Source organism: Rhamphochromis sp. 'chilingali' (assembly GCF_963969265.1).
Source record: "Rhamphochromis sp. 'chilingali' genome assembly, chromosome: 3".
Taxonomy (NCBI): Eukaryota; Metazoa; Chordata; class Actinopteri; order Cichliformes; family Cichlidae; genus Rhamphochromis; species Rhamphochromis sp. 'chilingali'.
This window is the reverse complement of record NC_137931.1, coordinates 1306266-1316869: the sequence shown is the minus strand read 5'-3', so window position 1 is coordinate 1316869 and position 10604 is coordinate 1306266.

Genomic DNA, 10604 nt, shown 5'->3' with positions numbered 1-10604 from the left:
CTTTGACTTTGCTGCAACACTGTTGTTGTTCAGTCTAACAGCAGGAAGGACACACCTAATGTTTTAGTAAGACATAATATTAGACACTTCCTTTCTTGGATGAACATATGTCAATAGAGTGTGAGAAAATTGTGTTCAACACTTTGTGTTACTCTAATATGGACTGTCATCATACCCTCTGTGATGTGCATGGAGGTCCTGTGGTTCTGGACCCCTCCTCATAATCTAAGTGACACAATATAGGTCATTCAAATCTTCATGAATGGCAAATTAAGTCAATTTCAGGGTCACATTTATCCTGGGGTAATTGTGCACTACTAATTGGCCCCTGGGCTGAATCCTGTCAATCACTACAGGGGAGAGAGAGCGTGGTGTGGGGGTTGAGAATGGTTAAATAAGGAGGAGCAGATCAGAGAGGCCAGCTGTCACTCCATCACCACTGCTGGCTGCCCATTGCTGGCTGCCAAAGCCATTTCATAATGACTACATCTAACTCAGAAAGGGATGGAATGACTTTGATGCAAAATCCATGTTGATTTTTAGCCCCAGCAAGAAGCAGCGATCACTTGAACTATTCTCATGATTGTTGATGAGCCCAAGCAGGAGGCGAATAACACCGTGGCCATTTCTCTGATATAGTCGACCAAGGTCGACTGCTCCAGATGTTGAACAGCATACATCCACAGTACATATGACGAGCCTTTCCTACCATATACATCTGCTTCCTCAGAAGAGTGTTTGTTAGTATTGGCACATCAGTATCAATCAGACTTCTTCCTGGCTACAGAAATAGTTGTTAAGTATTTTAGTAGTTCAGAATTTATTGATATCTTTATTTAATGAAGCTCCACCCATCAGGATTTTTCTTATAGTCATAGCATTTTTTATAATGGCAAAATCCACAGTGAAAGCTTTCCAAAGTGTTTGTCCTGTAAACGGTTAATGGCACAGAAAGCATGTCTGACACATATCAGCCTTTCATCAAATTGTTTTATTAAACGTGTTTATTTTATCCATCAGAAATGTATTTGACCACATGCATTCCAAACCATGCTTTACTCTCTATGATCTGATACGTAGCATCGATTGTAGCTCTGAGATGTATTGTGTGTGTATGTGCCAGACTCTCCACAGTATTCAAATGTGCCCCGTGAGCACAGATGAATGTGTCATAAACTAGAGCGCTGCCAATTAAACATACTTGCAGTTATTAAACTTTTCACTTTCGTGTTGTATGAGTTGTGCTGCCATTTCACTTTGGTTGGATCAGTAATATCATGATGATGATGATGAAGATGATGATTATGACATTTATAAATGTATAGTTTTATTCTAAGTACTAACTTAGTGTACTAGTTAGTACTTGTACTAACTAACTAGTTAGTACTAGTAAAAGTAAGGTATTTCCACCTTGTTCCTGGACCGTCTATAAAATCTGTTGTTCCTTGTGTGTAGTGAATATGATAGCTAAGGGTGGAATTAGTATAAAACAGTAGAAGGCAGATTTACTGTAAAGAGCTGGCTGCCAGTAGGTGGCAGACTGCTGCCTACTGCACTTTTTATTTTATTTTTAGACAAACAAGAAGTGGGATGTTAATTTCTAACTTTGGCTACCATTCCCTCCTTTTTGGCTTGCCTCCTGGATCCATGCTTGCAGAAACCAATGGAATAACAGTATATCTGGAATCAAACCCACATTCTAGCTACTGCTGTGGGAGAGGCTGTGTCTTTGAATGGTTAGAGGTCAGTTAGAGATGAAGGCACCACAGGACAGTGGTAGACAAGGGGAAGAACATGGATGGCGTCTTATTGTTGTGTACTGGACATTTTAAATATGTGTTACACTTCTTTTCTTAGCTGAAATATTACCACATCATGTATTGTCATCCAGATATAAACTATGCCGTGAAAGAGGATCCTCCACACTCATATACAGACCTAATGTATTCACATTTATTATTGTTATAAACTTAATTATTAGCATTTTGCATAAGTGTTTCCAGTTCATTCCAGACTTTTTTGATCCTTGTTTTATTCAGTTATCATTATCTTAGTATTAAATTCCTTCTTTTTACAGAAACTGCCACAAGTGTTTCCATGGTGGTCGTCACTATTCTTTAAGTTTGTTTTAAAAGGTTATTAACATGGTTATTCATATGTCATCAAATAGAAACAGGGAGTTTTGCATTTTACAGCTCTGTTTCCTTCTTATTACACAGAAACTACCAGAGGTAATTGCATAGTAATAACTTATAAATTACCACATTATTATGCTCGTTTCCACCTTGTTACCCTACTATTACCACTTTATTACTGAGCTGTAATAGAAAGCGCTACCCAAAACACATATAGACTGGTTAGGCAAGCTCCCACACACCCTCAAATATCCTTGTGATGGTAAAAAGCTGTTCCAGTGTTCTGCAACCAGGATGAAAACCCAATTGGTCCTCCTGCTAAGGATGGGAACCAAGACAGCCCTACAACATCATCAGCCTTCAGGAACTCTGAGCACACTTCATCCACCCAGGAGCCCTGCCACCAAGGAGTTGTTTAACTGTCTTAGTGACCTCACCTCCTGTGATGCATGAGTCCTCAAAGATTTCCTTCCACTGCCCAACAATATGCTTAGTTCAGCTCCCTATCTACAAGATACACCATGTGGGGAGAGCATCACTTTCTCCTCCTGAGCTGCTGGACGGTTTGCCCGAATCACTCTTCAAGGCAGTGCGAAAATCTTTTTCCATGGCCTCACTGAACTCCTCTCACACCTGAGTTTTGCTTCAGCCACTGTCTGAGCTGAGTTCTACTTACCCATGGGCTGCCTCTGAAGTCCCACAGGCTAACCAAGCCAGATAGGACTCCTTCAACCTAGCAGAGATTTTCAGTAAAGACTTAACTCTCTATCTCCCACATTATTGACCCTATGACTAGTCCATTGATTTTTCCCTAGTGCCCCTTGACTTGTCTTTCAGATTAACTAATGTACCAGCTGTCTTCAAGTCTTAGTCAACTACGCTCTCTGTGACTTCATCAACTACGACATTTGAAAAAGGCAACAAAGTCCAAAATGTGGGAGCCGTTACTGCAAAAGCCCTGCACCCTCTGAGCAGCTGCTGTGTCTTTGGCACTTTGGTAGAGCGGGGTAAGACCATTTAAGCACATAAAAGCACGTTTTAAAATGAACTCTAAACTGGACAGGCAGCCAGTGCATGGAGGATAAAACAGGAGTAACATACTCTCTTTTCCATGTTCAAGTTAAAGCTTGTGCTGCAGCATTGTGCACTAGCTGAAGACGACACAGGGAGATCTGGCCAACCCCAACATATAAAGAGTTATTGTAATCCAACCGAGATGTAATGTAAGCATGGATTACTCTTTCAAAGTAATCTTATTAGGGAAAATCCGAGCCTATCTGGTCCTGTGCGAAAAGGTAACTGTTCCTTACTCCAATAACTTCGTTTGGCACCTTTGGCAACAAGAATTGCAATCAGGCATTTGTGATGACTGCCAGAAGGTCTTTCATGTTGCTTGAAAGGCATCACTATGGTAACATCAACACTTCATTGCAGAATTGCTCAAATTCACCCAGTGGAGTTTTTTCTTTTAATATGAATGGTCTGTTTAACCTTCTGATAAAGCATCAGAAGGAAGAAACCATCATTTTATGTTTTTGTTTTGTCATTCAGAGGTGGACTTTCAGATCATTGCCCTGCTACACAACCCATGTCTGCTTCATGGCACGGACTGTTCCTTCTGGATTTCCTAGTACAGAGCAGACTTCATGGTTCATCAGTTAGTGCAAGTCCAGGTCCTGAAGCAGCAAAGCAGCTCCAGACCTCCAGGCCCACCACCATCATGTTTCACCTTTGGCACAGTGTTCTTTTTTATGAAAATATTTTACACCAGATGGAATGGGACTCCAGTCTTCCCAACATTTCTGCATTTGTCTTGTCAGTCCACAGAATATTTTCACAAAGGCTTGGGTAGCATCAAGTTGGTTTTGTTTTTGGCAAGACTTTGTGATGTGTGTGTGGGGTTTTTTGTGTTTGTTTTTTTGTTGTTCTGAGCTCCGTTGTGACTTCCTGGATGAGTTGTACATATGCTCTTGGAGTCATTTTGGTAGGCAGGAATCTCCTGGGAAGGTTCACCATCGTTCCAGGCTTTCTCCATTTGTGGATAATACTCATACTGTGGTTTTCTGGAGCCTTAGAAATGGCTTTGTAATCCTTTCCAGACTGATCAGTGCCAATGACCTTGTTTCTCAGCTATTTCTTATAGTGGCATCATGACCCCTTTCTGTAATATTCTAACTACTTCACTTGGTCAGATTTATTGAGTCAACATGTCTGGCAGTATTGACGGTGTGACTAGTCAAAACCGAACTCCAAAAGCAACAATGACTTTTTCGCACAGAGCCAGGTAGTGTTTTCACTCTTAGTAAATGAAATCATAGTTTAAAAACTTTGCATTTATTCAGATCTATCTTTGACAAATATGGAAAAAACTACCCACTGTACATGTCATATAGCCATTACCAGTATTAACTCATGTGCCAAACATTTTCCCCACTAACACAACCATGGTGGGTGTTCATGTTTCTCCATTCATTTAAGCAGTTTCGCAGCCTCCTGCTAAGACAGACAAGCATCACTGTGTTCGCAAGTTTAAATGAAAATACTAATAAATAGCATTATAGTTGCTACTTTCTCACCACTCTGCATCAATGACACATCCATCCATTCTGCTTATCCTTTTTCAGGGAGGGGGAGTCTGTAGCAGGGCCAACACGTGTACACAGACAACCATTCGCACTCACACTCACTCCCACATTCAAGCCTATAGGCAATTGAGAGTTTTCAATTAAACTATCCCCACTAAGTGCATGTTTTTGGACAGTGGGAGGAAGCAGGAGAAATTACTCAATTAGTTACTTGAGTTTTGTAGTAAATGATTACATTTGTTTCTGTTTTGCTTTAAATCCTTTTGTTGTTAAACAAATTGGCAGCATTGATATTAGTACATGAACACACGACACTCATACAATTCATACAACACTTTTTCTATGCACACTTACATATTAATGGAGATAATAATAATAACAAAAATTTAAATGAAACTATATACATTATTGATGTGTGACAGTGATTTATATAAACTGTTGGTCTCTAAAGTATAAATAAATGTATCACTTAGTGAGGATTTAAGTGAAACCTCTGAATGTCCATGGATATTAATCTCCGTTAATATGTGAGTGTGTAAAGTCCACAGAAAAAAGGTGGCGTATGAATTACTTAATATGTATGTATACCTTCCTTAAAATGGATTTTACTTTGTATGTATAATCTTCTCCATGTGTCCAGCAATGCTTCTCCTCCCTGCTTGCCCTCTCTGGCTTTGCAAGAGGCTTTTTGTGTCAGTGAATTTTCTGCACTCATGCTTCCTGTCCACACACTAACCCCAGAGGCGCAGCCTTGTTTTATGCATGCCCTCTTCCCATTGCAAGGTCCATAAATGGTCTCTCAGTGGGGAAAAGTGAGCCCGGGCTGTGACATGCCACTCACATGAGATATGCAGGGCAGCTGAATGCTACTGATGTTCCACCCTGAGTCTGTGTAACTGTGGCTGATTAACCCCTCCATCCCCTTCCCTTCACTCAGATCCTTTCCTTAATATATTCACCCACACTGTGTGATAATATGACTGTAAAACAGTGATTTAAGGAACCGAGTGCTCGAGAAGGGTTTGGTTTAGCACAGCAAAATTCACCACTAAATTGTTCATGGCTCAGACTTGTCCTCTGGAAAAGTGAGTACTAGCAGTGCAGCAGGAACCAGAACTTGCTGAAATCATTGGTGATACATTTTGCTTGATATCCCAAAAAATACAAATAGGTGTAAAATGAAAGTCATGAGCATATAAACACTGTGGAGACTGACAGTAAATATACTAACGTGACAGTAACTGCAATAATTAGTCTTTGGATTTTTGCTCTTGAAACCTCCGCTGTGAATAGATGATAGATAGATGATAGATATTCCAAGACATGATGAGAAATCTCATCAGCAGGTGGTGGGTCTTCCCCACCTCAACACCTCACAGGGAGGCACCCGGGAGGGCTTTAATTTATGTCCACCTACACTGTTATGAGTAGCCTAATATGTTTGTTACAAATTCATTTTGTCATAATAATCTTTATTTCTTTGTGAATGCAACTAAAATAAATTGTGTGTTTCTTTGTCTTCCACAGAATAATTAGCTACACATTGCAATGTGCAAACAGAAGAAAGGACCAGAAACAACAGCGTTTGTCTCCTGAAATTTCAGGCCAGCTGTAATTCTTTTTGTTTGCATGCATGAAAATCCCAGTTCTTTACTGCGCTGTGAATGCCAAGGAGGACCATCTTATATAACCTCTGAATTATCAAACTATGTTGTGCATGCAAATAGACACATACTATATATTATGCTGTATATAAAGGGCGATCGTGGCTCAAGAGTTGGGCGTTCGTCTTGTAATCAGAAGGTTGCCGGTTCGAGCCCCGGCTCGGACAGTCTCGGTCGTTGTGTCCTTGGGCAAGACACTTCACCCGTTGCCTACTGGTGGTGGTCAGAGGGCCCGGTGGCGCCAGTGTCCGGCAGCCTCGCCTCTGTCAGTGCGCCCCAGGGTGGCTGTGACTACAATGTAGCTGCCATTGTAGTCACAGCCATCCTGCCATTTCAGTCCAAATGAACACACACAGTCAGTCTCACATAAATGAATAAAGTCTACTATAGCTATGTAGTCCAACTTAGAGTAGAATAGCCCGTTATTGTCATTGTACATGTCATGTACAATGAAATTGTGGGTGCACCATACAACCTGTGCAGGATTAAATGTAAATATTAAGGCCACATGAATAAATAACAAACAGGAAATTTATACAGAGAGGAGGATTATTATACAAAACAAGAGAAAGGCACACAGTAGTATAGGACACTAACGTCTAACAATACTCAGCTATACTAAAAGTAGGTTACTCTTTTAGCTGCTTTGAACATACATACACATACATACATTGTCATACAAACATATTTGTATAGTAATGCTGCACATTTTTAAATTACTTACCGTATTTCCCGGACTACAAAGCGCACCTGAATATTAGCCGCACAAGCTAAAATCAGGGGAAAATCCTGTTTTGTACATACATTAGCCGCACCTGACTAAAAGCTGCAGGTGTTTCAATTAGGGCTGGGACAACGCGTCAACGTAATCGATTACGTCGACGCAAAAAATACGTCGACATAAAAAAATCTGCGTCGATGCGTCGTCACTTTCAAAAAAAGACATGGCGGCAGCGAGTAGCGGAATCATGAATGAGGCAGTTGCAGTCAACTTAAATCACTCCACCCGAACACGCAGTTCTACAGTATGGGGATATTTTAACAGAAAAGGAAGTGATTCAGTCGTTTGCCGGCTTTGCGAGGTGGAAATGGCCTATCATAAAAGCACGACGGCTATGCACCAGCACCTCAAACAACTGCATCCAGGAGCAGCTTCTGCAAAGGACAAACCACCGTAAGTTTAACTTTTTTACTAACGCTAGTTTTTACCCGTTAATTCATCCAGACCCCCCCGCGTAGACGTACACTCACTCATAGACACAGAGATAAACACCCAACCTCCGTAAATGCAAAACTCATTTAAGCTCCTTAGCAGTAACATATAGCAGCTGCTGTTGTTATTGTTTTTTTGGTTTGTGGCCCATGCTGGCAAAATGAGTCTGAATGCACGCAGGCTGATTATCAGAATCGGCGAAAGACAAAAATGTGAGACAGCGAATTGGCCGCAGGAGAAATGTTAACAAGGATAATGCACCACCTGCTAAACGTAGCCGTCGTGGACACTATTACAACATTGTTAAAGTGCTTGCAAAAGCAAAATGACAATGAACTCTTGATTTGTCAAATTTAATGTGTTTCATCCTATTTGAACGCTGTTTTTATACATAATGCTTCTCCAGCTTGATCTTATAGGTCAAAGTTATGCCATCTAATGACTAGAAAGCAGTGCACCAGTAAAGGTGCCATCAGCCCTGGGTGTTTAAACGTTATCTTTTCCAGCCATCATGATTACTGCATATCATATGTTCAACATTGGGGATTATTATTAACCTCTTACTGTTATGCTATGAAAGCACATGGCATAACAGTATGTGTGTATCTATCTATCTATCTCAACCAGATCCTTATCAAATTATTTTGATATTATGCTTTCCATATGATTATTTTGTAATTATTCGAATTCATCTGTGTGCTGTGTGTGATTTATGATTTCAGGAATAAACAGAAAAGTCTGGAGGACTACTGTTAGAGAAGAAGTACACCATGCACCCCGCAGGAGGTGGCTGTACTTACTGAGAGCGTCTTATCTATGATTTTAAAAGACAAGAGACCACTTGCTGTGGGTGAGGGATTCAAAGAAATGCTGACCACTTTCCAACCAGGTTACACTCTGCCGTCTAAGCGTCATTTTACAAGCATGATGGAGAGAAAGTATGAAACTTCAGTGGAGAAACTAAGCAATGAACTAAAAAAAGCCACATCCAAAATCTCCCTTACCACTGATGCTTGGACAAGTCTGGTCACAGAGTCCTACTTAGGGGTAGCTTGTCATTTCATTATTTGTTCAAAGACGCCATTGCTGCTGTTTGTATATTATTAATTTTTTGCTATGATTTCCTTTGTTATATTTGTTTTGCAAAACATTTAATTTTTTGTTAAAAACAGAAGATTGTAGTACAATGTTATTGTGGATTTTGTTTTGTGAATGAAGAGCACTTTTTGGCAGAAAGCAAAGTGAATGTTACATTTTGTTTGTTTAAAGACACCATTCTTGCTATTTATTTGAAATGTTTTGTTAACTTTTCCTTAATTTTATGTATGTTTGCACATTTCATTTCTTGTTAAATGCTCTATTGTATTGATTGTACGACCTCTACAACTTTATTTTGCAATTTTTTTTTTATTAATAAGTCTTCAAATGAATAAATTTGTGTTTTTCATTTATATACATAAATTAGTAAATGTGAAATTGCTATACAAGTCAAATAATGGGGGAAAAAAATCGTTGATCGAATCGAAATCGAATCGGATTGAAAAACGAATCGTTAGATTAATCGATGCATCGAAAAATTAATCGCTAGATTCATCGATTAGGAAAATAATCGTTTTGCCCAGCCCTAGTTTCAATGTTGACTTATCATATGTGAGAGAATATGCACAAAGGGAATTGTCAGGAAAGTGATGGCTGTTTGGAGACATCACTTTTATTAATATTTTGAAAAACAAGTTACGAGTACATATTTGCATAACTTTTTAGGTATATGTAAAAGTAGCGGTAATTACAAGTAGGAAACATGTACTGTGCTTCATAAATGAGTAACAAATGTAGTACATAACAGTAACCTACAGCACACCAGAAAAATAGATTCAGCCTACCTTTTAGGCTCAGGTGCAGTGACACAGCTTTAACAAGAAGAAAAGTCAGTCATTCACCATCTTTCTCTTCTTCCTGCGCACTAAAACCACCAAAGTCCTCTTCTCCAGTGTCGGAAACGAACAGGCTCAGGATGGCTTCGTCATCCACTCTCAGCTTCTCTCCTTCGTTGTCACTTTCAAAACCAAAGAAATCTTCGTTGTCAGTGTCAGAGTCGAACACCCTCAGAAGGGCCGTGGCGGTGTCCTCCTCTCCATCATGCAGCAGTCCAGCCCTTCGAAATCCGTTGGTGATCGTGGATGTTTTCACACTTTTCCACGCTGTCAGATTCCACCGGTGGAGTTGAGCATAACTTGCTTTTCGCAAGTTTATCGCCGCTCATCATCCACGCCTCCCGCTGAACGCGTAGCGCTACTTTGAAGTTTGTTTTTCGAGCTACTTGTACGGCACTACGTTGTGCCGTACAACAGCGGAACAAACAAAGCAAATCGTCTTACGATATCACAAAAATCATGGACAATCCATAGAAAAGCCGCACCTGACTAAAAGCCGCAGGGTTCAAACCTTTTGCAAAAAGTAGCGGCTTATAGCCCGACAATTACGGTAATTATTTTTAACATTATTAAGTCAATAACATTCAGGTAAACTTTGTTTTCTTGAAACTTTCTGTGACCTGTGGCACAAAAACATCTTCATATCTTTGCATTCAACTGTAAAGCGTGTGAATGCAAATATTCACTGTGTAAATAAAGCTTAAAGCACAATACAACAGAGCCACAGTGCAGCCACTTTTGACCTGCAAAGTCTGACTCCACTGTGGCAAACTGTAACTTCTAAATGCTAGAATCAGAATCTCAGCCCCTTTGAAACATGGCATAGGCGCAGACACGAGTGGTTTTTACCGCGTACTAACCTGCAAACACAGGAAAATATCATCAATGACTGTTCCAACCCTTTGTAAAATAAAGAAAAATCATTAAACAAGAAGGTTTAGACTAATCAATTAACCTGCCCCCACAAACCGCATGTCTTTGGACTGTGGGAGGAAGGCGGAGTGCCCGGAGGGAACCCACGCAAACACGGGGAGAACATTGTTAGATTTGTATTGTTGATTGTCATTTATGCT